A 6,889-nucleotide genomic window follows, 5' to 3' on the forward strand; every position below is an offset into this window, starting at 1 on the left:
CTGGCTACTAAAGGGGAGGAAGAGGGGACCAGAACTAGGAGTCCCCGGGAGGACGCCCATACAGAAGTGAAGGACAGTAACCCAGGGAGCCCCACCAGCAAGGCGACGGAGGTCAAGGAGGTGAGGATGAGCACACCGGCAGGATATGCAATTGCGCCGGTGCAGTTCCTACCGAAACCGGGCGAACCCCTGATGAAGTGGGAGGATTGGAAGGAATATATTGATAATTTCATAGGGGTCCTAGAGGACGAAAATGAAGAGAAGTTCACCCCCCAAAGAAAGAAACGTATCCTGCTGCTGAACCTGGGACCGGAGGGTCTCAGGATTTACAAGAGTCTGGTGCCCAAGAAGAGAGAGGACACTGATACGGATGTCTATGCCCATGCAGTAGAAGACCTGGATGAGAGGTACCGCCCCACCATATGTGTGTCTGTGGATAGGTTCAACTTCCAGCAAAGGAAACAACGGGCTGGAGAAACCATAGAGGAATATGTAGGGGCCTTGAGGAAACTGGTGGCCCCGTGTAAATACGCACTGTGGGAGGATGAATTCATAAAAGACCAGATCGTGATGCACACTACGAGTACACAGGTCCAAGACAAGTTGTGGGCGAGCGGCGACACCACGCTCAAAGAAGTAATGGTCATCGTAAAAAGGGCTGAGCTTGCTAGGAGGTGTGCGGCAGCAACCAAGAAAGATGTGGTCACCCCAACGATGGTGAACAGGATACAAGAGGGAGACCACCGGAAGGATCAAAGAGGAAGAGACTCAGCAGCCAAAGGAACTAGTAGGTGGCAAGGGAAACAAACAGGGAGCGACAGCAAGAAATCGTGCTACAGATGTGGCAGTTGGTCCCACGATGCACGCGACAGAAGATGTCCCGCATTCAGAGCCAAGTGCCTACACTGCGGTATCCTGGGCCACTACGAAAAGGTGTGTAGGAAGAAACATTCGAAGGAAACAGTGAAATGCGTTGAGCAAGGTGAAGAAGATCTGGAAGAGGTAGCAGAGGAAGAGGTGATCACTGTCCTGTGCATATATGACCAGGTAATGAGCATAGAAGGGAGGAAATCCACAAAACCCATCCTGGACATGTCAATGGGAGGAATCACCATCACCGTGGTGGCGGACACAGGATCCCCCTTCACCATCATCCAACAGGCAGTATGGGAAGAAACATTCAGACCCAAGTTGGGACCGGAGTTGGAAAAGCTAGACATCAGACCGGTCACTTACAATGGGGACCGCATTCCAATGTTGGGGTTCCGCCGCCTACTGTTCGAATTCAGGGGCCGGTCAGCATGGTGCAAGCTGTACATTGCAGAAAAAGGACCCTCGGTCTTGGGATGGCTAGACCAGGGGGACCTAGGAATAAAACTGGATCCAGGAGGGAAAGAGCAAATATTACTCACAGAGCAAGAAGAATGGCCGGACATGACCAAATGGAAGGAGAACTACCCGAAAGTGTTTGGTGGCACAGTGGGACGGATGGAAAACTTCCAACACAGGATTGTGCTCAAGGAAGGGGCCATTCCAGTAGCCCACAAGGTGAGGAACGTGCCGATTGCGGTGAGAGAAGCAGTCCAAACTGAACTCCAGGAGCTGGAAAAGAAAGGAATAATAGAGCCGATAACCTGTGCAGAATGGTTGGCGCCCTTGGTGGTCGTAATGAAGCCAAATGGGAAGGTCCGGCTCTGCGTGGATCTGAGAGAACTGAATAAGAATATTGTTGTGGAGAAATTTCCCCTCCCCAGAATCGAGGAAATGTTGACCAAGACCAGGGGGGTACAGTGGTACTCCACTATCGACTTGACCTCGGCCTATCACCAAATTGCACTTCACCCGGACAGCAAACGGCTCACATCCTTCATCACCCCGTTTGGATGTTACCAATTTTGTCGGATGCCTTTTGGGCTGGCTTCAGCAGCCGCTGTTTTCCAGAAAATGATGCACCAACTGTTCAGAGACTGCAAGGATGTCCAGTATTTCCAGGATGACATCTTGGTTATGGGGCGAGACCAGCAGGATCATGATCAGAAGCTGGGAAAAGTGTTGAAAACACTGGAGAACAAAGGCCTCACGGCGGAGTGGTCGAAGTGTCGGTTGGGACTGCAGTACCTAGGTCACGAGATCGGACGACAAGGCGTTACCCCCAAATCGGAAAATGTCAAAGCCATCGCTGAAGCACCGCCGCCCAGGAACAAGGAAGAGGTCAGGTCGTTCCTGGGGATGGCGGAGTACTACAGCAAGTTTGTGGTACACTTCGCCTCCAAGACCCACAATTTGAGGCTGTTGACCAGAGACAGCACAGTGTTCCAATGGACACCGGAAGCCCAAGCAGAGTTCGAATTGATCAAAAGGGATGTTACTGGAGCTGTTCACCTCAAAGGGTACGACCCACAAGGCACCACGGTACTGACGACAGATGCCAGCGACAAAGGCCTGGGCGCTGTACTCATGCAAGACAGAGGTCGGGGGGAAATGGAGACCATCAGCTTTGCATCCCGAGCATTGACAGATACGGAGAGCAAATACAGCGTGATCGAGAAAGAAATGCTGGCGGTCGTATGGGCCATGATGAGATTCCGGCAATTTCTGTGGGGAACACGCTTTCTACTCAGAACAGACCACAAACCGTTGGTGAAGGTGCTGACGTCGAGTGGACATGCCAGTGCCACCCCCCGGATATCCAAGATGTCTCTAAAGTTGCTCGAGTTCAGGTATGATGTCGAGTACATTCCCGGGAGCCGGAACCGAGTAGCGGATTATCTGAGCAGGGCAGCTGCCATGGAGCCAGGAGAGGAAGACCCTGTCGGCAGTGGGGATTTGGTAGCTCTAATAGAGGACCAAGAAAAACTAATCAGTCTACAAGAATGGACAGAGTCATATGAAGAGGACACTGACATAAAGGAAGTGAAGGGGTACATCGTACATGGATGGCCGGACAAAAGAAACGTGAGAGCATGCCTCAAGTCGTACTTCGAAGTGCGGGAAGAACTGTCGATAGGAGACAGAGGGATCTTCATATACAGAGGAGATAAGGTGATTCCCCCAAGGACCCTCACCTCAAAACTGATGGACTTGCTACATGAGGGACACCTGGGCATAGGGAAACTCAAGGCACGTGCCAAACAAAATTACTGGTGGCCAGGCATGGACATAAGGGCTGAAAGGCATGTCAGAGAGTGTCCCCAATGTCAACGGGTGGACAAGACATTAAAACCATTGAGGCCAGCGATAGGAAAGTTTGATCCCCCTTCAAATCCGTGGGAAGAACTATCCATAGACATTTTGGGACCGATCCTAGACGACCAAGGCACACAGAAATACGTGTGTGTGCTCATGGATCGATATTCGAAGTGGCCAGAGTTGAGAGTAGATGAATCCATGGACACGGAGAATATCCTTAAGTTTCTGTCTGAGACTTTCACGAGGGAAGGAATACCTAAATCGATCTTGAGTGACAATGGACCCCAGTTCACGTCAGAAAAGTGGAACAAGTTCATGCAAAGAAATGGCATCACTGTCAAACACACCGCAATCTACCATCCGGCCGGAAACGGTTTAGTGGAGAGATTTAACAGGGTAGTGATGGGAGCCATACAAGCGGCCATATCAAGTGAACAGAACTGGGAGAAGGCGCTAGAGAACATGGTATGGGCCTATAGAATAACCCCCACTGGCACGGGGTATAGTCCATTCCAAATACTGAGAGGACGTGAACCCTTTACCCACGATAATAGAATTTGGAAGGAAAAGCTCATCACCAGTGAATGGTCCCCTGCAGTGGTGCGGGCCAACCTGGAAAAAGCACAGACAATTTACAGCAACCACTACAACAAACGTAGGAATGTCAAAGGCACAGGTCTGGAGCAAGGAGAGTGGGTAAGAGTAAGATTGGCCACCCTGCAGAAGAAGGGAGACAGCAAGTACAACAAGCCGTTACAAGTGGTAGAAGTGTACGATCGGGCAGCCTTACTAAGCGACGGGAACGTGTGGTCCCAAGACCGCATGGCCAGGTGCAATAAAGTTTTGGGCTGGGAGCAACAGAGCGCCGACTGGGAAGACAAGGAAGGCTCGGAAGTGGAGAGGAATCAAGAAGCCGTGGAACAGCAAGGTGTAGTGAGAGCTGGAACGGAAAGTGAAGAGGAAGGAGAAAATGGAAGTCAAGGATTGGAATGGGACAGGCTGGAGAGAAGCACGCATGAAGGAAGAGTTGAGAATGAAGGGACAGTAAGCCACGAGACGCAGAGTCAAGAGACAATGGAGAACCCAGTCAGGGTTACAAGGAGCGGAAGGCAGGTGGTAAGACCTTCCAGATATCGAGATTTTGAAATGGACAATGAACTGTAAGTGACTCTTTAATGTTTGATAAAAAGGGGGAGATATGTAGCGGACGCATTCTAGTTGTTGCACGTCACGTAGGCGTGACGTGCGTCGGCCATGTTGGCCAGCTGCGCGCGCAGCTTTCATTGCGCGCGGAGACTCAGCATTGATCGGAAGCGCCGGCCGGCGCTCCTCAGTAAACCTGTTTGCTTTTATAATAAAAGTACCTAACTTACCTATAAAGCTTTGGGGCAATTCTTTACACGCACCAACATTACAAAGATCAGCTTTAATCGTCCCTTTGGGTTTTTTTTTAACCAAAATATGGGTAAAGGTTTTGTAAAATTCCCAAAGTATGGGAACGCCGTTCCCCATAGGTCCCACCAACTTCGACCTCTGCATCCAGGCGAAGGACGGGTCATTAAGTGCAGTAGTTTGAGTCTGCTCAACCTTGTCACAGAGTTTTGTAAGGCGGTCTGTGCTGGGGTATCTTTATCATATGCTGTAGCTAATCTTCTAGACAATCTCATAAGACCAACATAAACATCACAATACCAAACACTAGGAAAGTGCCTGTTCTTCGCAGTGATAAGCATTCTATAGCTGAAGGGCGCATGTGGCGCTGTGGCTTAGTTGGTTAAAGCGCCTGTCTAGTAAACAGGAGATCCTGAGTTCGAATCTCAGCAGTGCCTATGCTTTTTGTTGCTACCATTAACATTCTGTATTAATTCGAACAGCGTGCAAAACGCCTGCTTCAACCATTCATATAACTGTTATTTGGAACCATGCTTATTTTACCGGAAAGGGCTACGGCACAATACGATGTTAATCCATAGTGCTGCATTTGTGACAAATTGAACCTACAAGCGATGTTACTATACATTTATATTTTAATAACCGTAGGTGGGTCACTTCTTTCTAAATCGCATCACGCGTTGCCTCAATTTAGCGCTCTTGTGCGCCGATTTGTATGAAAAGATTTGCAGGTTGCAGGATGCCGCTAGCAAAGTCACAAGGAGAATCCTACTCCAAGACCAGTGTGGCGGGACTTAAAAAGGTTTTAGAGACTTAAAAAGGGTTTTGTGAGACATAAGATGGAGTAAAGAACCACCATGTTTATTTAATGTACGGGTGACTGCAAGTGGTAGAATAGTGAAAAAATGTTCATTCCGTTTCTGGATTCGAGCATGTGCTAAACACTCGAACGATTTTTAATGGAACATTTTTTGCGGGAAAAGTCTGCTTCGTCATTTGGATTTCCTACAACTTTCAAACGCCTCTCTGTCTGTATAATAGTTTTAATTCACTTCGTGGGGAAAAGGAGCCAGGTGGGTTTGCCCGAAACGGATGAATTACTAGGAGTTAAACCCGACCCAAAGATACTTTAAATGAGTCATCCGCCCGCACCCTCTAGTCTGTGCTCTGTTTACCTGCGGCATCTGTGTGCTCTTAGTTTATGTAGTTTTGAGGCGTTTTTGCATATTGTATGAGAGTTTTGTGCGTCCTCTGAATATGTGACCTTTATTTTAACTGACAGGTAGGAGCCATGCACTCTCTTTAAACTAATGAGGCATCGTGGTTCATTGCCTGCCTTAAATTAAAAAATACTTACAAAAGAATACATCCGCTCCAATATTTTCATAGAGAACACACATAAATAGTTCAGGGCTCACTCCTTCCATCAAGCATTGGTGGTTCAGTGGTAGAATTCTCGCCTGCCACGCGGGAGGCCCGGGTTCGATTCCCGGCCAATGCATCTAGATTTTTACTTACATAAAATGTATTTTTTCTTTTTCTTTATATTTCCAAGCATCAACACGTGAAGAACATTAAATTCTAAGTAGCGTTAAAATATATATTTTCTATGTATTTCAACGGAAGTGCCTCCTTCAAATGTCTAAAAGTGGAAGCGCGCAACAGCTCCTGCCACGTTTCTAGACCTGTTAGTGAAACACTATTTTTTATTTCTCCGAATTAGTGACGTAAGATCTGTGGACCCATCTCTTGCACATTGCGGCGCGGGGAGAGCCGTGAGTTTGAAACCATGCGCTTCTCCTCACCATAGTCTCTCAACTTTCAACTGCACCCGTGGATGTGTGCAAAGAAAGCTTCATGGAGGTCGGTTTGGTAATTGTAAACGCACAGTTAACAAAACAATGGTGTCGGTGACTGTGGACCTTGAAAGTACAGTGTGAAAGGCACTCATGAAATAGTGACACTTTCATGCATTTTGTAACCGCCGCCACTGCCGAGAGTCAGACCTACCTACCTGGAGCCCGAGGAAGGCTGTAGCCATTGCCCACGCCACCGCCAAGAGTCCAGGGCTATCCAACTCCGCGCCGCCGCTCCGGGAGACTCCAAATCCCGGCAGGTACCGCGGCGGCGCGTTTGAGTGACGCGGCTGCGTCGAGGGAGCGCCAACAGCGGCGCAGAAAAGGAGGAGCACCCCCGCGTCGCGGGACGCGAGCGGGACGCCGGGCTAAGCCCGGGCAAAGGGCGGGCCCTCTGTGGCCCTCAGTGGTCAGCTGTGGCCGGGCGGGCCACGTCCCTAATTTTAATCCTT

At 49.2% G+C, this 6,889-nt stretch overlaps 2 non-coding genes across 2 annotated transcripts; both read left to right on the top strand.

Annotated features, from left to right (window-relative positions):
* The first annotated feature begins 4,944 nt into the window (after nucleotides 1-4,944).
* Nucleotides 4,945-5,018, top strand: TRNAT-AGU (transfer RNA threonine (anticodon AGU)). Its single transcript has one exon. It is a non-coding gene; the product is annotated as a tRNA-Thr (tRNA).
* A 993-nt stretch (nucleotides 5,019-6,011) lies between these two features.
* TRNAG-GCC (transfer RNA glycine (anticodon GCC)) lies at nucleotides 6,012-6,082 on the top strand. Its single transcript has one exon. It is a non-coding gene; the product is annotated as a tRNA-Gly (tRNA).
* Nucleotides 6,083-6,889: the final 807 nt, after the last annotated feature.

This window comes from Lissotriton helveticus, chromosome 12, assembly GCF_964261635.1.
Source record: "Lissotriton helveticus chromosome 12, aLisHel1.1, whole genome shotgun sequence".
Lineage (NCBI taxonomy): Eukaryota > Metazoa > Chordata > Amphibia > Caudata > Salamandridae > Lissotriton > Lissotriton helveticus.